Source organism: Equus caballus, chromosome 11 (genome assembly GCF_041296265.1).
Source record: "Equus caballus isolate H_3958 breed thoroughbred chromosome 11, TB-T2T, whole genome shotgun sequence".
In the NCBI taxonomy this organism is placed as follows: Eukaryota; Metazoa; Chordata; class Mammalia; order Perissodactyla; family Equidae; genus Equus; species Equus caballus.
In genome coordinates, this window is record NC_091694.1 from 41480816 (window position 1) to 41488155 (window position 7340).

General features: G+C 53.4%; 2 long non-coding RNA genes across 2 annotated transcripts; both read left to right on the forward strand.

Moving 5' to 3' along the window:
* The first annotated feature begins 54 nt into the window (after positions 1–54).
* Positions 55–4653, forward strand: LOC138916354 (uncharacterized). Its single transcript, XR_011423559.1, has 3 exons — positions 55–170; positions 3586–3962; positions 4483–4653. It is a non-coding gene; the product is annotated as an uncharacterized lncRNA (long non-coding RNA).
* Positions 4654–5474: 821 nt separating this feature from the next.
* Positions 5475–6867, forward strand: LOC111775775 (uncharacterized). The gene is made up of 2 exons (XR_002811758.2): positions 5475–5627; positions 6201–6867. It is a non-coding gene; the product is annotated as an uncharacterized lncRNA (long non-coding RNA).
* Positions 6868–7340: the final 473 nt, after the last annotated feature.

The window sequence follows — 7340 nt, forward strand, 5'->3', positions numbered from 1 at the left end:
TGCCAAGGGCCTTAAAAACAGCCACACCCCACTCTGGGCCTCATGTGAGCAGTCAGATGATCAGGGACTGATGGCAGGGAGGCGGAGGAGTGGACAAGAGCGAGCTGGGCCTCCAGCCCCCTAGATGCGAGCCTGGAGCCAGGAGGAGCTGCCTTGCGCTGGAGGCGAAGGTGGGGAGCCTGCGGGCGCTGGGAGGCTGCAGCCCAGGGCAGCTGGAGGGAGGGCTTTGCTGGAATCAGTACTCGGGCTAACTCCTCAAGGCGGGCTGTGTGCGGACTGTCAGAGGACACTGTTTACTGCCCCAACTGGGCACAAAATCACCCTCTCGAGCCTGATTCCCACCTCCCACCAGGCAGTGACTGTCCTACCCTGGCTTCCTCAGCATCCTGTGCCTCCCTCTCTTCCAGCACTTGTCATTCATGCACTCATTCATTCGCTCATGAGCGCCTTCATTCATCCATGTGTCATGCCTTCCTTTTTCATTCTTGCGTGCATTCATTCATTTGTGCATTCATTCATCGACTCAGCAGCACTTGGGCACTTCCTGCATGCTGGGTGCTGGGGATATCAAGGCACAGTTCCTGCCCTCGAAGAACCCCAGTCTAGGAAGCAGACAAAACAGACCTGCAAACCACCAGACCGCTAAGGAGAAGACAAGCTCACGATTGCTGTAATGGGGCACACGCAGGATCACTAATCACAGCTTTATTTGCTGGGCTTCTCCCAGCAAGCGACAGAGAGCTGGTTGCCAGCAGCGTCTGCAGCCAGACTGCCAGGGGGCCACCCGAGCCCTCTACTCACTAGCTGTGAGACCTTGGGAAGGAACTGAGCCTCTCTGTGCCTCTGTTTCCTCGGCTGTAAAATGGGGATAATAAGAGTTACATTCGCATAGGGTTGCTGTGAGGATTCGAGGATTTAATAATTATACGGCTGGAACAGGGCCTGGCATACGGCATGGTGTAAGCGTTGTTAAGTCTTTTTTCTTTACTGTGCTGTGAGTTCTTGGTATAGCACTGGGGCTCCATACCCACCCCACCCCAAGCTCACAGTGAGGTGCCCCACGGTCCTCACTGGAGAATGGAAGAGTGACTCGGGACCCCAGAGATGAACTAAGGCCAGTGTTGACCATAAGAGTCGCTTGTGGAATTTCTGCAAACGTACCTGCCAGGCTCTTTCCCTGGAGATTCTGAGTCTGAACCACAACCCGCGCTGCACAAACATAGGTCCCCAGCTGAAAACCGCTGATCTGGTTCGAATGCCTTAATTGTACTGAAGTCCATCAACTCGATCGAGACAAGGTGAAGTTAGTAGCAGCCCTGGGCTCGGAAGCAGGTGCTGTTTCCTTTCACTCCTATTGTTGGACCCATTGCCCCAGCAGTCCCACAGCAAATGGGACCCTCAAAAGAAGGGGGTCTGGGGGTGGGGCACCAGAAACCAGAGAGGATGCTGGGAAACTCCACGCAGGGCGGTGCCACTGTCCTTCCCCCTAGCCCCCCTACCTGGCTGCCTCTTCCAGTTCGAAGCACACTCTATGACCCCTTCTGCAGGTCACACCTCTCCAGGCTCGTTCCTTAGATAGCAGTGCTGCCTGCCCTCAGGGAGAGCAAGGCCTCAGAGGAGAAGGGGCAGCTGCACCGGCCTTTCAATGACTCAAGGATGGATGGGAGCCATCAAGGGGCCAGAAGGGCATTGACAATATTTGTGTGTGTGGCTGGAGCCCCAGACCCAGAGGGCAGGCAGGGCCAGTAGCCTGTTTGTCTCTGATCCAATTGTTACGATTCAGAAAGAGACAGCAGCAGCACTCAGCCTTGTCAAGGAAGGAAGGTTCTAGATGCAATGCTAAGGTGGGAGGGCGAGTGGGCCTTTGCCAGGTTGGTGAGGGAGACAGTAAAGGCGTGAAGGTTTGAAGCAGCTTCTAGGCATTTGAGGGGAACTGGAGCAGGAGAGGCCCAGCACTACAGTGACAGGGCCAGTTCTGCCTGTCGGCTGTGTGACAGCTGAGAAAGAATGTTCCAAAGAGGGCAAGGCAAGAGGCCGGGAGAAGGGAGTGGAGACTATCACTTCATTAATGTTTTCTCCACTTTGCTACCTAGAGTTAGTTATTATCATTTATAATCACCATATGATATTTCAGAATATTTTGGTTTGTTCAGTGATGATAGTAATAGCTAATATTTATACCCCAACTTCACATATTTTGCCTTCTTCAATTCCTATAACAATCCTGTGAGATGGGTCCTTCTCTAATCATCACCCTCATTTTACAGAAGAGGAAATCGAGGCGCAGAGAGGTGGTGTCCTTTCTCCAGGTCGCATGGCTAATTGGTGGCAGAGCTGGGACTTGCACTGGGCGGGCTGGCTCTTGGAGCTGTACCTCTAACCACGACACTGTGTCTCTCGGCCCTGCTGGCTCCGGAACATTCGCTGAGGGCCCACTACGAGCCACAGCCTCTGCCAGGCTTCATGCCTGGGAAGAGAACTCCCTTTCCTGTACATAAGGAGCTTTCCATCTGATGAACAACTTCCCACGGCTAGACATTTAAGGTTGCTGTTAAAAATAGCTCCCTGAGGAACCAAGCTTTTGTAACCCCAAAGATGGACTCATGCAGGTCGAAAGTTATACCTTAGCTCTCATGTGTGCTGCCGGATTGCTTTACAAAAGTGTAGTGTGCATTGAGACCGGAAGCAGAAGCACGAGCGTGGTGTGACAATTTCTCCACAATCTCGCCTGCACTGGGTATTGTCTTGCCAAACAAAGGTTTGGTACCCAGCTTACTCAACAGGCAGCTTCTTCCTCCTTGGGGTTCACATCCCTAACCGAGTCCCTGGATGGAGGAAAAAGCTCATGAAAGGTGGATGAAATATTAGGTTATGGAGAGCACAGAGGATCACGCAGGCCTGTGGGTGGGCCGGAGTCAGGGGGTTTAGTGTTTACACTGGGAAGCTTACTATCTTCCCTTTATCTAAACTAAAACTGCTTCCTGAGGCTATGGGATTTCAAGAACAAGACGTACAAGCAGAGAATATATAATCTTGAGCAAAAATGTGCAAGTGGTGAGCGAAAGAAGGAGGACTGGGTGGATGTCACGTTCCCCGCAAAACATGTCACAGATAATAAACATTCCACATCATCATTTGATGACCAGTCTCCCTCCTTCTACCTACCTCCCTTCTCGCACCTGTCTCGTTGCATTGTAACTGTGTACACTTCTGTCTCCGTGACCAGACTGTGAGGCTAGGCCTGAGGGAGGGGACATTTTTCCATCTTGTTTCTCACAGTAGACGGTGACACACAGTGCATGGCATGATGGATGACAGAAGGTTCTCTGAGGATGCTCTTTGAGCTGGTGTGAACCTCCCCCACCCATCTGTGATGCTGGTTACTAACACTCGTGTTGCAGAATAATTCTGTGGAAGAAGCACATGCACTAACTTTGGGGGGGAGGGGACCGGCAGGAGGGTGGCAGAGCTCCTTAAAGCCATGCTGGGATGTGGCAGAGTTGCACAGCGAGCACCCTTGCGCACATAGTACTGGGGAGAAAATGGACCGGGGTTATGTCCTCTATTTCTTTCTTTTCACCCCAGCGTCTGGCTCAGAGCTGAGCGTGCAGAGATGCTCCATGAAACCCAACTGCTTGACTGGCCCACAACACTCATGCGACGCCACCCGAGTGGACCACAGACCCTGCATGATGACAATAAGCAGACGCACTCCAAGCAGAGCGTGCTGGCCCTGTGGCAGTGGAAGTGGCCTGATCAGCATTTGGAGACAAACTGTTTCTCTCTGTCACTGCCTCAAAAGGAGGAAAAGGGGTTTGTTACCTAAACCAGTGGGCAGTGCTGCTAGGCTGCAAAAGAGAGACTTGGCAAGCCCATGGCTGAATGGGTGGTCCCCGAAGGCGGGACAGTCGTCAGTTCCGACAGCCAGAGAGTGGTGGAGGTGTCTGATGGCAGATAAGAAGGTGAGGGATGGGGAGAGTCGGGGTGCCAGAAGGACCCCAGAGGCTGTGTGCAAAGGCAGAAGCTTCAGACTGGGGCTGCTTCCTGGCTGCGGGGTGAGGGGCAGGCCAGGGAGCAGGTGGTGAGGGCAGGATAATTGGAGGCCAACATCTGGAACGTCTCTGTGTGGTGGCTCCATGCAGCCTGCCCTGGGCCCCTTGGCTCCTTGCAATCACAGGCCTTTAAAGAGACTGACAGGAGCAGGCATTTCCTTTGCTCTCACAATTCCACTTTTAGAAAGTTATTCCCCAGGGACGTTCCCACAGTGCACCAAGGATGTGCACAGCTACGCTAAATCCAGGGAACTACCTAAATGTCCATCTGAGAAGGCCGGGGTCACTGTGTGGTGGGATGTTAGGAGCCTTTACAAGAAGGAGATAAAACTGTAGGAAGAGAACAGGGCAAGTTCTTGAATGTTATGCTCAATTTTATTTATTTACTTACGTCTGTATGTATTTATTTATCCATCTATTTCTTGTTAAGAAAGCCTGGAAGAATTTCCACCAAGCTGTTAGCGGGGAGATGGGAGCTGGCAGAGAGAACTGGACTTCCATTTGGATTTATTTGATACACATCTGTACTGTTTGGACATTCTACAGCAAACATTTACAAAATAATAATAAAAAAAATTTTAAAGACAGATTGACCCCTACAAAGCTCTGAAGGAGTCGTCTGAGCAAAGGCACGGTACCCCTGCTGTCCCAGGGACTCTGGCCACATCCTGTAAAGCGGGGCCATTGGGAGGCCAGAGTTAATCCCCTCTGCCGCATTTCCTGGCAAGTCATTGATTGATCAATCAATTGATTTTTTTCGGTGAGGAAGATTGACCCTAAGTTAACACGTGTTGCCATTCTTCCTCTTTTTGCTTGAGGAAGACTGTCGCTGAGCTAACATCTGTGGCCATCTTTCTGTATTTCACGTGGGATGCGGCAGCATGGCCGGATGCGCGGCGTGCAGGTCTGCGCCGAGGAAGCGGAGCGCGAGAACTTAACTGCTACGCCACCCGGGCTGGCCCCTCCCCGCAAGTCATTTAGCCCTTCTGAGCATCACCGTGTCCATCCGTAGCGCAGGTGGAGCCGTCTGTGGTGCTCCAGGGCCGCTGGGAAGCCGGTGCGGGGTGCAAGGGGTGGGTAAACTGTTAGCAAAGTAAGAGAGGGCCTGCAGCAGCCCAGCTCCACGGCCACCGCCATGTGGCTTCAGCATCAGACTCAACCTCGAGCGGGGTGGGAGAGGAAAGAGGAGAGGAATAGCTAGTTTCTTCTGCGCTCAGCCCCTCCTCCATCTGACTCCCTCGGTGACCTCCTAGCACAGAAGGTTTTCGTGCCCCTCGGCACCCCCCCCTTCCCCCCGCCGGCTTCCTTCGGCTTCCGCCTCCGAGAGAGAGAGAGAGAGAGAGAGAGAGAGAGAGAGAGAGAGAGAGAGAGAGAGAGAGAGAGAGAGAGAGAGAGAGAGAGAGAGAGAGAGAGAGAGAGAGAGAGGGAGAGAGAGGCAGGCCCCTCCTTCCTGGGTCTCCCCAGACAGCTCCAGCTGCACAAACATGGCCTGTACAGGCTGTTCCCGGCTTCGCTGAGGTCCAGCAGCTCACAACTTTGGACCTGGGCCAAGAATGTCCTCTTTATCAGCAAAAAGTGAGAATTTGGGAGAGAAAAAGAGATGCAGTCCTCAGACATCCCAGGGCAGAGTCAGAAGGGGAGAGGGGACTGGATGGGCTTGGGGAGGCGTGGGAAGCGTGTGGCCACGGCGGGCTGTGCTACACATGCGTGCCCCAGGCCCAATGAGCAGCATGTGGGGGGTGGGGGAGGAGGGGATGGAGGAGGGGGTGTCAGAGTGAGGACCACCTGGTGGAGCCAGTCCGAGAGGTGGGCAGGGGTAGATGCCAGGGGACTCCGATGCTAGGATGAGGTGTTCCAATTTGGGCAGCTGAACTTCAGATGCGACAGGGACACCAGTGATTTGGGGACCTGCCCAGGCAAGCCCTGAAATTACAGCTCTGAACTCATGTGGCTGGCACTTTAGGAGTTCACTGGAAACTGGCTGTCGGAGTGTCTCCTGACCTGCCTGGCACTTAGTAGGGACTCCTCAGATATTTGTCACATGAAGGAGCCAGGGAGTAAATTGAGATGCCCTTGCCACTCCCCTCCTGCCAATGGCCACTGCTGCTAAACAGCGAACTAGGCCACCAGTTTGATCCTGCTTTCCAGCCGGCAGGCCGGACAAGCCCGACGAGCAGCAGATGCATCCAGAGCTGGAATCCGGGGTGACTCCCGGGCGCCGGCCCTGCGGCCCCCACTCCCGCGCATCTCTGCAGGCCATTGGCTCGGCGGCCATTTCTGACATTTGCCTCGGCTCTGACTCATCCCCGGAGGAGAAGAAAGGGGCCTTTGTGGTCTCCCCGAGCTGGCACCGCCGCCCCAGCCCGAGGCTGGCGCGTCCCCTGGGCAGCACCGCCCCCCGGTGGCCGCAGCGCCGTGGTCGGGAGGCGGCCCCGGAGGCGGCGGCCCAGCTCCCAGCGGCTGGCTGTGCGATCCATCCGAAGGCCGGCTCCGCGAAGCCCGTGGTCCGCACTGTAGACAGGGGGAGGAATCACCTCCCTGAGGGGCCGTGGGCTTCGCCCTGGGTAAAGCCTCAACAAAAGATGAAATTGTTTCTCCAGCGCCCTGGCAAAGGGCAGCTCGGCCGGCGTCCCAGACCCCTGCTCCTGGGGAGGCCTCGCACAGACAGGGCCAGCAGCCCCTGCCGGCCCCCCAGCCACCACTGGAAAAAAGGGGAATGTCATTTCCGTTGAAAGGGGGGGTTATGTTCCTGCTTTCCTCATCCCCAAGACCACGTGTCTGCTGCATTTTAAAAATAGATGGAACTTCTGCCCTTCTCCTTTTGTGAGTTGCCCTTCATATCTTCGATTTCTCTATTTTCTATTTTTTCTGTTATTGATTTTTAGAAGCTCTTAAAAATGTCTGTCATGTGTTGCAAATATTTTTCTAAGCTTAGAATTTACCTCTTGATTTTATTTTTGGTGTTTTTGACACATACACTTCACATTTTTATGTGGTCTGAGCTTTTGATGTTTTCTTTTATTCTTTCTCTCTTTGCTTTTTGCTTACAGGACTGTTCCCATCTGCATACCAGACAAAGGTTTCCCTAATCGTCTTCTAGATCGCTATTTTGTCTTTTTCTCGTCCTGCTGCTCTTCCTCCTCCCCCTCCTCCTTCTCCTCCTTCATGTAGCTTTCGAAGCATCTGGAATTTATTTTGATATAAGGTGTGAGATAAAGATCTAAATATATATTTTTTGCAAGTAGTTAGCCAACTTCCCAAATACCATCATTCAGCCTTTCTGTCTTC